General features: G+C 40.8%; 2 protein-coding genes across 16 annotated transcripts in view; both read left to right on the top strand.

Moving 5' to 3' along the window:
- LOC126291625 (longitudinals lacking protein-like) overlaps nt 1-15,761 on the top strand; it is a 293,043-nt gene that overhangs the window by 186,519 nt on the left and 90,763 nt on the right. The window lies entirely within an intron of this gene.
- Nucleotides 8,255-15,761, top strand: part of LOC126291629 (protein jim lovell-like) — a 50,671-nt gene continuing 43,164 nt past the window's right edge. The window contains exon 1 of the mRNA XM_049985194.1: nt 8,255-8,277. The gene's annotated coding sequence lies outside the window, so the exon portion shown is untranslated. The remainder of the gene's footprint in view (nt 8,278-15,761) is intronic.

Here is a 15,761-nt window from a genome sequence, read left to right on the forward strand (position 1 = left end):
ATAAAATTTTAAGGATTGTTTCACTCACATGGTCTTTCATGACCTTTCATTTTCAACAACAATTAAGTTGTTTTTAGATCGCCTAACTGCAGTTTACTGACTAATCTTTTTATTTATCACTCTTCACGCTCTCAAACCACTGTTAAGGGTCTCGCTTTAGGTAAAGAATCTTTATTTGGCTCGGATCTGGCAATCAAATCACAGATGTTTTCAACAAATTGTACCTCTAGTTGCATTAACAGGTAATTAAAAGTTGCTACTTAACTTGTACCAGCAATATGAAACTGTGGTTCTGCTGGTAGAACAAAATTTCAGGGTTTTCTACCCAAAAGGGTGGTAATTTCACAACGACCTAGTCCACTTCAACTTTTCTTGGGACTGCAGCATTTTTGTTGGCAGTGTTCACGGTCTTCTGTTTTTCTGCTGTACCTTCTTGATCATGTCAGGGCTACCATTTCAGGGGCCAATTTTTATTGCAACAATTTTTATTTCACTTCTCACCTCCTATAGACTTGCTTCTTATAAAATAAAATGTAGATGCAGTAAAAGGAAGAGCATGTTATATAGTTTTACAGATATGTATTTGTAAAACAAATGAATATACAGTTGTGAGCTGTTGTTGTTGTGGTCTGCAGCCCAAAGACTGGCTCGATGCAGCTCTTCGTGCTACTCTATCTTGTGCAATCTTCTTCTTCTATAAGTACCTCATGCAACCTACATGCTTCTGAATCTGCTTAGTGTATTCATCTTTTCCTCTCCCTCTACAAGTTTTGCCCTCCATCCTGCCCTCCAGTACTAAATTGGTGACCCCTCAATGCCTCAGAATATGTCCTTCCAACTGATCCCTTCTTCTAGTCAGGTTGTGCTATAAATCTCGCTTCTCACCCATTCTGTTCACGACCACTTCATTGGTTACATGGACTACCTATCTTATCTTCAGCGTTCTTCTATAACACTACATTTCAAAGCTTCTATTCTCTTCTTCTCTAAACAGTTTATTGTCCATGTTTCTCTTCCATAAATGGCTACACTCCATGCAAATACTTTCGGAAAGGACTTCATGATGCCTAAATATATAATCGATGTTAACAAATTTCTCTTCTTCAGAAACGCTTTTCTCACAATTATGAGTCTACATTGTATATCTTCCCTACTGCAGCCATCATCAGTTATTTTACTTCCCAAATAGCAAAACTCCTTTACTACTTTAAGTGTCTCATTTTCCAATATAATTCCATCAGCATCGTCTAATTTAATTTGACTGCATTCCATTATCCACGTCTTGCTTTCGTTGATGTTCATCTTGTATCCGCCATTCAAGACACTGTCCATTCTGTTCAACTTCTCTTCCAAATCCTTTTCTGTCTCTGACAGGATCACAATGTCTTCGGCAAACCTCAAAGTTTTTATTTCTTCCCCATGGATTTTAACTCCTACTCTTTTTCTTTTTTTCCATTACTAATTGCTCAGTACACAGATTGAATAACATTGGGGATAGGCAACAACCCTGTCTCACTCACTTCTCAGCCACTGCTTCCCTTTTGTGCCCCTTGGGTCTTATAACTGCCATCTGGTTTCTGTACAAATTGTAAATAGCCTTTTGCTCCCTGTATTTTACGGCTGCTACCTTTACAATGTGAAAGAAAGTATTCTAGTCAAATTTGTCAAAAGCTTCCTCTAAGTCGACAAATGCTAGAAATGCAGGTTTGCCTGTTCTTAACCTGCCTTCTACGAAAAGTTTAGGGGCAGTATTTCCTCACGTGTTCTGAGATTTCTGTCAAATCCAAACTGATCTTCCATGAGGTCAGCTTCTACCAGTTTTTCCATTTGTCTGTGAAGAATTTGTGTAGTATTTTGCATGACTTATTAAAATTATAGTTCGGTAATTTTCACATCTGTCAGCAACTGCTTTCTTTGGAATTGGAACTTTTATGTTCTTCTAGAATCTGCAGATGCTCCATCGGACAGATGGCCATTGGTATGTGCAGTGTGAAACATCTGAAAGCAAACACCCTGCAATAATCGTCGGGAGGATCCAGGCCATAGGAGAGGGTATTATGTTCTGTGGAATGTTGTTATAGCATGCCTTGGGTGATCTCATCTTTCTGCAAGGCACAGTGGATCAACACAAGAATGCATGTATCCGTGAGGACCATATCCATCTCTGCATGCTGTTGTGTTCCCTCCTTCCCCTCCCCCCTCCCCCGACCCCCCTCCACCCCGTCCCAGAGGCATGTACCAACAGGACAGTGCAATGTGTCACAAAGCTCACTGTGTGCATGTGTGGTTTGAAGAGTACGATGATGAGTTTAGTGCATTCCTGTGTCTAGCACACTCCCTGGATTTAAGCCCAATTGAGAATCTGTGGGATCACCTTGATTGGGCTGTTTACACCAAGCATCCTCAGCCGACAAACCTTGTGCAGTTTGCCATGGCTCCACATCCCTGTTGGTAGCTTCCAAAACCTCATTGCCACTCTTTGTTCATGTGTTGCAATGGTCTGCACTGGAAGATGGGGTTATTCAGGCTTTTGGCAGGTGGTCACATTAATGTGATTGGATAGTGAATATTGGGGGAATAATAGAACTGATTTTGTTATTTGTTTGTCACTTTATCCCCAAACTCTACTTTGGATAACGTAAATAATCCTTTACTGTATAGTACATATGATTTAAGAAGTACATTGTGATGTAAAGCTGAACAGTTTAGTTTCACAGTTCTAGATTAGTGTCACTCATTGCACCCTGAGTACCCATGAGATTTGTGCTGCATTTGTGAACTTGTCATTTGGCTGAAGCACATTTATTTATCATCTCATTAATGTTGGTTTAGTACGGTTCTGTAAGGGAATTGCGATGGGTGTATAAAATAATTTGACCAAAAATGCTTTTGAAATTCATCTTCTTGTTGTCATTTTTATCTGTTTTCTGTCTTCTTGTGTTACATTTGCATTAACTATCTAATAAATTCTCAAACAATGAAAAAGCCTAGATGGAATAATGTTATGAATTAGAACAGATTACTATTCACATAGGGAGGTGTTTGTTACGAAACAGGCACATTTATCTTCTGCCCCCCCTCCCCCCCCCCCCCCCCTTCTGCACCATGCATCCTTCCATCTCTCTCTCTCCCCCTCCACACCTGCATCTGATTTGTACTCTCTCTATCCACCCCAAATGAGATGACTACTCATCCAAGTGGGAATTTGGTATTTGGGAATGACCATAACCATTCTTTGTGAGTTATATAAATATGAATATAAGTCTTTTTATCTGAGGTAGGGCTTGTCCAATACCTTATTCCGCATTCTACTTTTAAATGTGCCTGGTAGTTGCTCAATGCTTCCTCTGTATGGTGACTAGCAATCTGATCTAATTAATATTTTTACATTAGAAATACTGGATTTTTCATGACAGAGTCCTGGCATATCAGAGTTTTCAGGTTATTCATGGATATTTATATTTTTCTCTTTGAGAGTATCAAATGTGCAGATGATTGGGAAGGTTGCATTTTTTTGTAGCACTATATCTAAATTCACTGCACCTACAGTATTTTAATTTATCCATGTTTTATGGAACTGGATGTAACCTGCACTGTCATACAAATGTTTTAAACACACTCTATTTCAGTCACACTGTAATCTTAATTTTTAGTTGGACATGATGTGTTTTGGTAGCAGACTGATATCATCAGGCGCTTTTTAACTAGTTATATTGACAGATTTTTGATTATCCGTCTACATTGCTTCAATTTGTTTAGAGGAATGGCTTAGGTTCACATCGTGCATCCTCAGATATGTAGATAAAAGTAATACCAACATATACTCCACTATAAGCATTGCTGCTAGTATACAATATCAAAAGTGTCGTCCTAACCGCCGTCTGCTTCACATCTGCTGTGCAGCGAGCTACCTTAATTCAAGTATTAACTGTATTTTTCTTACTTGTCACTTCTTCTTCCGTGTGTTTTTGCTTTTAGGAAGCTTTAATTGTCGAGTGCTACTAATAGTGTTCCATAGATTTCGTGTTTGCTTTTAATACAGTCAGAGTGAGTCCCTTTAGTCAACCATAGTGCCAGTAGTGGTAGTGTTTTTCAATACAGGTCAGAGACAGGTAGTGCTATTTTCATTGTTTTCTACAAGAAGTGGCTAGCAATCACAGTTTAGTCAATAATCAGCTGCCTTTAGTGAATTAGCAGTCTAGTTAAATGTTGATTAAGTCTCATCAGTAAATCGATTCCTTAGGATGGATAGGATGTGCGACTGCTGTGTACGGACGCAGGAGGAGCTGGCCACTCTTTGCGAACAGCTGAGCGTGTTGATGGCCGCTGTCAGCCGTCTTCAGGCTGCTGCCTCGGAGTGTAACGGCAGTGGGGAGTCTGGTGCGTCGCAAGGTACACCCCAGGTGTTACATGCTTCACCCATTGTCCCTGCTGTCGAGACATCTTCGCGCGTACCGGGTGCGGTTGGGCCACCCTCTCCCCAAGGAGTGCGGCGGGTTCAGCGGCGTTCGCGGCGCACGAGGCGGAGGGTAAATGTGGAGGCTGGCCGTGTGGCATCACCCGCTCTGCCTGTGAGTGGACATGTGGCTGCTCCTTCAGCAAGGTCCGAGCAGGCACACGGGGGGAGGGGTTCATTAGTTATTGGGAACTCCAACGTTAGGTGGGTTATGGAGCCCCTTAGGGAAAAAGCGGAAAGGTTGGGGAAGAAGGCCAGTGTTCACTCTGTCTGCTTGCCGGAGGTCTCATCCGAGACATGGAGAAGGCCCTGCCGGCAGCAATAGAGAGCACTGGGTGCACCCGACTGCAAATTTTTGCTGAAGTCGGCACCAATGACTCCTGCCGTCTGGGTTCAGAGGTCATCCTCAGTTCGTACAGGCGGTTGGCGGAATTGATGAAGGTGGAAAGCCTCACTTGCGGGGTGAAATCAGAGCTAACTATTTGTAGTATCGTTCCCAGAACCGATTGTGGTCCTCTGGTTTGGAGCCGAGTGGAAGGCTTAAACCAGAGGCTCAGACGATTCTGCGGAGAACTGGGGTGCAAATTTCTCGACCTCTGCTATCGGGTGGAGAAATGTAGGGTTCCCCTGAATAGGTCAGGCGTGCACTACACGCCGGAAATGGCTACAAGGGTAGCGGAGTACGTGTGGAGTGCACATGGGGGTTTTTTAGGTTAGAGAATTCCGTTCCTAGGACCGACAAGATGCCTCCTGAGACACGGCAAGGTAGGAGTAGGCAAAATGCAACAGGGAATAAAAATATTAATGTGCTAATAGTAAACTGCAGGAGTGTCTATAGAAAGGTCCCAGAACTGCTCTCATTAATAAACGGTCACAACGCCCGTATAGTACTAGGGACAGAAAGCTGGCTGAAACCAGATGTAAACAATAATGAAATCCTAAACTCAGATTGGAATGTATACTGCAGAGACAGGCTGGACAGTGAAGGGGGAGGCGTGTTTATAGCGATAAGAAGTACAATAGTATCGAAGGAAATTGACGGAGATTCGAAATGTGAAATGATTTGGGTGAAGGTCACGGTTAAAGCAGGCTCAGATATGGTAATTGGATGTTTCTATAGGCCCCCGGACTGAGCAGCTGTTGTAGCTGAGCACCTGAAGAATAATTTGGAAAATATTTTGAGTAGATTTCCCCACCATGTTATAATTCTGGGTGGAGATTTTAATTTGCCGGATATAGACTGGGAGACTCAAACGTTCATAAAGGGTGGCAAGGACAAAGAATCCAGCGAAATTTTTTTAAGTGCTTTATCTGAAAACTACCTTGAGCAGTTAAACAGAGAACCGACTCGTGGCAATAACATATTAGACCTTCTGGTGACAAACAGACCCAAACTATTTGAAACAGTTAATGCAGAACAGGGAATCAGTGATCATAAAGTGGTTACTGCATCATTGATTTCAGCCGTAAATAGAAATATTAAAAAAGGTAGGAAGATTTTTCTGTATAGCAAAAGTGACGAAAAGCAGATTTCAGAGTACCTGACCGATCAACACAAAAGTTTTGTTTCAAGTACAGATAGTGTTGAGGATCAGTGGACAAAGTTCAAAACCATTGTACAATATGTGTTAGATGAGTATGTGCCAAGCAAGATAAGATCATAAGAGATGGAAAAGAGCCACCGTGGTACAACAACCGAGTTAGAAAACTGCTGTGGAAGCAAAGGGAACTTCACAGCAAACATAAACATAGCCAAAGCCTTGCAGACAGACAGACAGACAAAAATTACGCGAAGCGAAATGTAGTGTGAGGAGGGCTATGCAAGAGGCGTTCAATGAATTCGAAAGTAAAGTTCTATGTACTGACTTGGCAGAAAATCCTAAGAAATTTTGGTCTTATGTCAAAGCGGTTGGTGGATTAAAACAAAATGTCCAGACACTCTGTGACCAAAATGGTACTGAAACAGAGGATGACACCGAGCGAGGTGGCGCAGTGGTTGGCACACTGGACTCACATTCGGGAGGATGACGGTTCAATCCCGTCTCCGGCCATCCTGATTTAGGTTTTCCGTGATTTCCCTAAATCGTTTCAGGCAAATGCCGGGATGGTTCCTTTGAAAGGGCACGGCCGATTTCCTTCCCTAACCCGAGCTTGCGCTCCGTCTCTAATGACCTCGTTGTTGACGGGACGTTAAACTCTAACCACCCCCCCCCAGAGAATGACAGACTAAAGGCCGAAATACTAAATGTCTTCTTCCAAAGCTGTTTCACAGAGGAAGACTGCACTGTAGTTCCTTCTCTAGATTGTCGCACAGATGACAAAATGGTAGATATCGAAATAGACGACAGAGGGCAAGAGAAACAATTAAAATCGCTCAAAAGAGGAAAGGTCGCTGGACCTGATGGGATACCAGTTCGATCTTACACAGAGTACGCAAAGGAACTTGCCCGCATTCTTGCAGCGGTGTACCGTAGGTCTCTAGAAGAGTGTAGCATTCCAAAGGATTGGAAAAGGGAACAGGTCATCCCCGTTTTCAAGAAGGGACGTCGAACAGATGCGCAGAACTAAAGACCTATATCGCTAATGTCGATCAGTTGTAGAATTTTGGAACACGTATTATGTTAGAGTATAATGACTTTTCTGGAGACTAGAAATCTAGTCTGTAGGAATCAGCATGGGTTTCGAAAAAGACGCTCGTGTGAAAACCCAGCTCGCACTATTCGTCCACAAGGCTCAGAGGGCCATAGACACGGGTTCCCAGGTAGATGCCGTGTTTCTTGACTTCCGCAAGGCGTTCGATACAGCTCCCCTCAGTCGTTTAATGAACAAAGTAAGAGCATATGGACTGCCAGACCAATTGTGTGATTGGATTGAGGAGTTCCTAGATAACAGAATGCAGCATGTCATTCTCAATGGAGAGAAGTCTTCCGAAGTGAGAGTGATTTCAGATGTGCCGCAGGGGAGTGTCATAGGACCGTTGCTATTCACAATATACATAAATGACCTGGTGGATGACATCGGAAGTTCACTGAGGCTTTTTGCAGATGATGCTGTGGTGTATCGAGAGGTTGCAACAATGAAAAATTGTACTGAAATGCAGGAGGATCTGCAGCGAATTGACGCATGGTGCACGGAATTGAATCTCAATGTACACAAGTGTAATGTGCTGTGAATACATAGAAAGATAGATCCCTTATCATTTAGCGACAAAATAGCAGGTCAGCAACTGGAAGCAGTTAATTCCATAAATTATCTGGGAGTACGCATTCAGAGTGATTTAAAATGGAATGATCATATTAAGTTGATTAAGCACATCTTGGCACAGTGTTACGCCGTCCGAGTTATCTGGATACTTCCCACCAACACCAACCTATCCGAACTCCGGAGATGGGAACTCGCCCTTCAGTATATCCTCTCTTCTCGATATCCGCCAGGCCTCAACCTCTGCTAATTTCAAGTTGCCGCCGCTCATACCTCACCTGTCTTTCAACAACTTCTTTGCCTCTGTACTTCCGCCTCGACTGACATCTCTGCCCTTACTCTTTGCCTTTAAATATGTCTGCTTGTATCTGTGTATGTGCGGATGGATATGTGTGTGTGTGCGAGTGTACACCTTTCCTTTTTTCCCCCTAAGGGAAGTCTTTCCGCTCCCGGGATTGGAATGACTCCTTACCCTCTCCCTTAAAACCCACATCCTTTCGTCTTTCCCTCTCCTTCCCTCTTTCCTGAAGAAGCAACCATCGGTTGCGAAAGATAGAAATTTTGTGTGTGTGTTTGTGTGTTTTATTCATTGTGCCTATCTACCGGCGCTTTCCCGCTTGGTAAGTCTTGGAATCTTTATTTGTAGGTAAAGAAGAAATAACAAAAACAAATAAGCATAGGTCACATTACAGTCAGGAATAATTAAAACAGATTCAAGAAATATGTATTTACGAACTACTTTGGAAAAACTTACATCAAACTTAAATTTAGTCTCTTTCACAAAGCCTGTAATGGTAGGAATTGGTTTCAGAATTCAGTAGTGTGTAGGAATAAGTGCAATTGCTGTGCAAACAGTACATAGTGTAATCAGGGAGAAGATTCAAAACTGTTCACGGAGCACACATACTCTGAAAACAAAAATTTATTTTGGAGCCCTTGTGGCGGCTTTAAAGCTCTCTGTAACAGATATTGATCATAATTTGGAAATCTCGTGCAGAGCTCTAAAGGAGTGAGTCCTTAAATCTTATAACAATTCGAAATTTACAGTCACAAGAAGCAGGATTTAAACTTAATTTTGAATGAGCATAGCCAATTCACCTACAACTACAATGTCTATTTTAACATTTATGGAGATTGCAGTGATGATGGTTATTTACAGATGTACAAAGCAATAGGTGAGAGAAAGTGTGTGGTGGGGCAGCTTGAACACGTAGTATGCTGTGTCTGAAATTGGTGAAGCGACCTTCCTACGCAGCCCCTTCGTCCACAGTGGCGGTCTGACTGTTTGACTCACAGCATAATGCCAAAACAGTGACCGTGAGAAAGATGCTGTATCAGCTAGAAGCTTGTGGCAACATCACCTGCTGTACCATATAAATTACATATCTTCATGCCTAAAAAGATTTTATCCAATCAGATCACAGGATTCAAGCAAGTATTTCTGACAGCTATTCTCAACAAACAAAAAATTAAGTTTGGAAATGCAATTTTCATTCATACATGACAAATGTACCAGACGCCACCTTTAGCAGTTGCCTTGTGGGCTATATGAACAGTGTGGGCTGTTCAAGGTCACTATTATATCCCGTGATGTAACATGTAAAGTTTACTAATAAGATGGATGTGTTACTCTCATATCCAATACAGGCAGTTGTGTTCTGGTAAATTTGATTTTTGATGTGGTATAATAGCAAGTTCGCATATCGTAAAATGTGCTGTTCACTTTTATCTACAGTCCTTTTATCTGTAGAATGAGAGTATTTCACATGAACCCAACGTCAATCATCCGAAAAAATTAAACCAGTCTAGATGGACAATTAAAACCTGTTTTATAAAAAGTGATTACAGATCATCTCTGAGAAAGTGATATCAAATTTTTTGTGATTGTATTTTGTGATTACATTTGGCTCATGATGTTTTTGTTATTATGTGTGACTGCGTGCTTATTAGCCGGTCCCAATATTACTACACCTGCGACTGAGTATGTTCACCCCTGTGCCTGGCTGTGCGCTTGAAGCCCATCAGAATGTGGTGTGCTGTTCTAATGACCAGGCAGTTTGCTCATGAAGGTAGTGGATTTCCACAGTGTATACGACAGTTGAAAATGTGGATGCGGTTTTTGTTCACTGTAATGTCACATTGTGTTTTCAATGAGAGGCCAAGCGCAATAATATCATGGTTGGGTAGTATGTGGGGAAATTTTGTTAATTCACACTAGAAAATTTACTGTGACTAACAAAACATTTTGTACTTTAATACATTTTTTGTTAAGTGAAATAAATCTCAGCTCACATCAGGGATGAGCATGCATTGATTTATGTCATATAGAAGACTGCACAAAATATAGATACTACACTTGCACTGAGTATGTGGGAACAATTAGAAAGTGATTTTAAAGTCAAACAACACAGAACTTTATTTGCTCAAAACTCAAATATCGTAAGAGTCCACACAGCATACGATGGCCCATGGGTAGTGACCAATTTTCATCCAAAGTGCCGGGTGAGTTCATTCGTTTATTCAGAAGGGCAGGCATATACTATCTGCCACCTTTTGGCTGGCCGGCAGTGACAGAATCAAGGCACTCGTGCTGCCATCAGTTTTGAACAGTTTTACAGAAACTACTTAGTAAAAAGTTTCATTTTTGCTTTACTTGTAGCATTGTATTTGAGGTTCATTAAGCTGTGCCCATTTTTTACTTAGTTGTCATAGTTATTGTGATATTTACATGGAAGTAAAACAGTGCGCGAAATTCAAAAAAGTTGGTAATGGAAAAACTGGTCATTATGATTTTGCGTTTGGTGCATATTAGGTAATATGTTGCTGCATATGAAATGTTACTAACGTATTGAATTTTTCTTTAGAGTTGGGTGGAGGTCTCTATCTGTCACCAGTCTCGAGAAAATTGATCTGATGTAGCACACTCATTTGCAATCGCACCACACCAGCGATAAAACCATAGTGAAATATCCCTAACGTTCCTCATATTTCTGCATAAATGGTTTGAGATATCGAAATGAGATTTTGGCAAATGATAGCTTGCTAAGAGGAGAGTATTTTGCCATACAGTTATTATACAAAACTTCACTATCTACCGTGGTATTCCACTAAGTACAGACTTTTTCGACGAAGGAGTGTAATTTTTAGGTGCCATCAATAGCTGGTCAAACAAGAAATGCTATGGCTTTTGGAACAATGTAAATGAAGACATTACACATTTATTCTGTACTGAGGATGTGTTTTTTCATAAGATGCTGACCTTACTTTTCCTCAGTCAATAAACTTAAAAAACAACTGTTTCAGAATTATCTTGCAATCACGTCTGTGTGGGTTATTGAGATGAGACTGTGTAAACCCTGCCGTGTTGTATCAAAAGAAGCGAATTTTAACATGGCAACAGAGAACTGTTTCAGTTTTACTCAAAATTCGCCATTTATGACACTTCTCTGAAAGTTACAAATGATTGACATGCCAGGCAAAAATTAATCACTGCATTTTCAGTGGAATTCTTCTTAGATACTAAACAAAGCAGAAGTGACAGATCTTTTTGAATGGTCACCGTGCAAGTTGGGCTTGCAGAGGCCCTGTTTAATATTTACAAACAATGTGAGCGTAGGCTTCAGTTTGTAACAACACTTCCCTTCCAGCCCTTGGCATCTCCCCTACGGCACCTGCCTGCAGCCTGCACCACTACTGCTGTCGTGTCCTACCGTATGTGCATCTACCAGCTACAGTATTATGTGTGTAGGTATAGTGCTACACAAGAGACACTATTAATAATTCCTCACATCTTCCCCACACTGGTCCATCTTAAGAGGTTGGTTCAGATGGAGTGGCCTGGTGATGTGTCTTCCACTGTTAGTAGCAAGGGTGTCTGTGTGTGGAATTTCTTCCCTGCCTTCTTTCAGCTCTTGCGTGCTTGCCTTTTCCCACAAGTTCCGTGGGAGATCTACTTCTTGCTGAAGGACAAAACCACTGACTTGGATCCTGACTGATATTCCATTTTGGCATTTGACTTGTGCAAATGCATTAGACACTCCTTACTCCAGCACTTCCAGAAATCATTTGCTGTTTCTTAGGGAGTCTGAACACACTTGTCTAGTCTGTTAGGGCTGGTGGCTTGGGTGTCATTGGCAGTTCTGTGAGGCTCTCCCTCTTGAGGAAGTCTGCAGCTGAGATATTGGCTTGGAGTTCAGATCAGTTTAAATATTCACAAGCACAGTTGGTAGCCCTCCTTCATCCATACTGGGGCATCTGAGTACTTTTCAGAAACATCATTTAGTTGATCGTACCATTTGCTCCCTCCATTCTCTCCATCGATCTGCACATGGAGCTTCAAATTTATGCCTTGTTGAATGATGTATTGGTGGGTCTTAACAGCAGAGATGTTTTTCTCTTTCTTGATCGTTCGAGGACTGTGTGTTTGTGCTGTCATCGTCATTCTGAAAAGTGGTGAGAATGGATATCGACAAAATTGCAAATTTGTATGGGCATTGATAACCGTGCGGTTGAGTACCCCACAAACCAAATATGGTCGTCGTCGTCGTCGTCGTCGTCGTCATCATCATCATCATCATCATCATCATCATCATCATCATCATCATCATCATCATCATCATCTTTGTTGGCTCTGTGGTACATCTGGCCGTTGTCATTGTAGATGGTGTCATTGTCATTGTAGATGATGTGCAGAATGCCATATGAGCCAATAAATCTTTGTAATGCCTACAAGAATTGATCTGTTGATACATTGTGAACTAGCTCCAGGAGAACGACTATAGTCACGGAAGGTAAATTGTACATTACAGCATTTTGTTTTGATACTTCTTTTAAGAGACAGTTGAATGAAAATGAAACAGATGAAAAAAAGTAAACGAACTGTTTATTTCAAAAGTAATTTCCATAACTGTTAATACATTTATCTCACCGTGAGACAAGACATAAATACTTTCAATAAAAATCTTGGCAGTTGCCTAAGGTGTCATGAGTGTAACCAGGTGAACACCTCTTTGTCCAAAGGAAATCAGTGGCCATAAACTTCTATCTTCAGGGCTCCAAAAATATGGAAACTGCATGATGAGAGATCAGAATTGTGCGGAGGATGTGTAGGGGCTTCCCAGCAAAAGTTCTGGAGCGTAATTAAAACAACTTGGCAATAAGTTGGCACACCTCATCACAATTTGATGAGGCAAATAAAAGTTGTCAGCCAATTCAGCAGGTCAGTTTTGGATGTAATTTAAAATCTGTCTCTCATATGCAGTGCCGACAATGTCATTTATGTCCAAATGCCCCTGTAAAGTGAGGAATCATCATTACAAAGGTTAGTTGTAAGAATGGCTGCCGATTTGTGTAGAGGATGGACCAGTCTTTGCTGATCCTTTGACAGAATAGGAAATTTTTCTAGAAGTTATCAATGCTTTGCACTCATTGATTGACCATTGCATATTACCATTTTCTCTAAATCCCAGGAGTTTTGGACTGCATTCTCAAATGCTTGATTGAACAGCAGGTTGATGAGGTTAATGATGGCTTGATTTACAGAAATCCCTGGGCAGTTTCTGCTGAGGATCCATCTGGATTTCAGAGTCAGTAAAGCCAGTGTTGGGGATACGTGTACAAGTGTGGTAATGATCCACTTCAATAAGTTCCTCAGTGGGAAGATCATAGTACCCATCTGTGCAGTCGGCCAGTTGTAAATTACTAATGTGTTGCCATTTAAACTCTTGAAAAGAATTAATTCTATCAAAAAGAGGAACTTCAATGCGAGCATTGTTCCACGGACTTCTCAGCCTCAGAACCAAATGGCAAGTGTGTGATGTTGTGAGTGAAGACTCAAAAGTATTGACTGCTAGTGGGTAATTTGTAATGACTTCCAGTTTTAAATAGTTGGTCAATTCATCTGCTAATGAAGCTGGATTGGCTGCTGCAATCGAAAATGTACTGTGTAAGTCAAGTTACGCCTCTGGTCTACATTACATATACATAGGATATATGGAGATGAATGAATTCTAAACGTCTGGTGTTCACATTGATCACTGAACTGTGTTCGGCAGGAGTAATGGATGAAGTAAAATGTTCTAAATCGCAGCAGACTGATTTTTTATGGGTTTTCTTGCAGAAGAGTCATAATGATTTTCCTTACTGTTTGCAGACTCTTACTGTTACTCCCTGGTTAAGGCAAAGAATGCACCTATTGCTGGAACTCAAAATCTTGAGGCAGTTATAAAAATCCTTCACCTTCTCACAATCTTGTGCCCAATGACTACCCTGTTCATAAAACACACAGTAGACCTCTACCTTCCGTAAGTGCTCACGTGCTGTAACTCCTGACATAGATCGAACATTGAGGGCTGATGTAGTCAGTCCGGTGTTAGTTAATCTGCAAGTTGCCCTACACATCTTTTGCATTGTTGTTGCCCTGTCTGCCTCTTCTGACAAGTATTCCATCAATTTCAGGATGTTCCATCCCGAGCATTGTACTCTCTTTGTATGAATTATACAGCTTTGACATATATCTTCTAGGAAACTGCGAAGTACCTGTGCAACTAAAACTCCAGCGTAAGCTTCTATGTTGTACCGTAATGTCTCAAGAGCTTGAATGCAATTATTGCCTTCAGTAAATGATTAGATTAGATTAGTTTTTCGTTCCATAGATTTGTGCTGAGGAGATCCTCTTGGATGTGGAAAATTTTTAAAAAGCTGAAATATCAATACTATTAGTATGAATATACACAATACATCATCAATGGAGTAGAAGCAGTTGGCCAGTAGTACGTCTTTCAGGCTCCTTTTAAACTGATCTTTATTTGTAACTAAATTTTTATGTTTGATGGCAAATTATTGAAGATGAGTGTTCCTGAGTAGTGGACCCCTTTTTGAACTAAAGTAAGTGCTTTTAAGTCCTTGTGTAGATCATTTTTGTTCCTGGTATTGTATGTATGAACTGAGCTGTTTGTTGGAAAAAGGGATATATTATTTAGGGCAAATTTCATTAAGGAGGAAATATACTGAGAGGCAGTAGTTAGTATACCCAGTTCTTTGAAGAGGTTTCTACAGGACGTCAATGAATTTACTCCACAAATAATACATATTACACGCTTTTGGACTCTGAAAACTTTTGTTTGACTTGAAGAGTTACCCCAAAATATTATACCATTTGACATTATGGAATGAAAGTAGGCAAAGTATGTAAGCTTTGTCATTTTTATGTCGCCTATGTCTGCTAACACTCTAATTGCAAATACAGATTTGTTAAGGTGTTTCTGCAGTTCTGTGGTGGGCTCCTCCCAACTAAATTTATTATAAAGTTGTAATCCCAGGAATTTAAGACTGTCAACGTCTCCTATCTGCCCTTCTTCATACTTTATGCATATGCTGGGTGGAAACCTCTTACAGGTTCTGAATTGCATATAGTGAGCCTTTTCGAAGTTCAATGTCAGTGACTTGGCTTTAAACCATTATCCATGAAAATATCGTTAGCAGGTCTTTCTAGAACTACACTCAACATACTATTTATTGCAGTACTTGTGTCATCTGCAAACAAAACGAACTCTGCTTCTGGCAGTGTAACTGATGAGAGATCTTTAATGTACACAAGAAAAAGCAATGACTCTAAGACGGATCCTTGGGGGACAACACATGTGATTTCTTCCCATTCTGGTGATGACTGATGACTTAATTCACTAGTCCCTTGCACTGACACCCTTTGTTTCCTGTTAGTGGGGTATGACTTGAACAATTTTGCAGCACTGCCGTGACACCATAGAATTCTAATTTATTTAAAAGGATGTTGTGGTTCACACAATCGAACGCCTTTGACAAATCACAGAAAATACCTGCTGCTTGTAACTGGTTATTTAATGAATTAAGTACATTTTCACTGTAGTTGTAAATAGCCTTCTCGATATCAGAACACTTCATAAATCCAAACTGTGTTCTTGATAATATGTTATTTGTGGTCAGATGGTTGAGAAGCTGCTTGTACATGTTAGGTTACAGGTATAATGTCTTCCAGGTAGTCAAGATCTGCCAGATAATTGTACAGGGTGTACATAAAGTGCGGCAACACTTTCAATTATTTATTGCACAAGAACTAAACATTGTA

The sequence above is a fragment of the Schistocerca gregaria genome, chromosome 9 (assembly GCF_023897955.1).
Source record: "Schistocerca gregaria isolate iqSchGreg1 chromosome 9, iqSchGreg1.2, whole genome shotgun sequence".
In the NCBI taxonomy this organism is placed as follows: domain Eukaryota; kingdom Metazoa; phylum Arthropoda; class Insecta; order Orthoptera; family Acrididae; genus Schistocerca; species Schistocerca gregaria.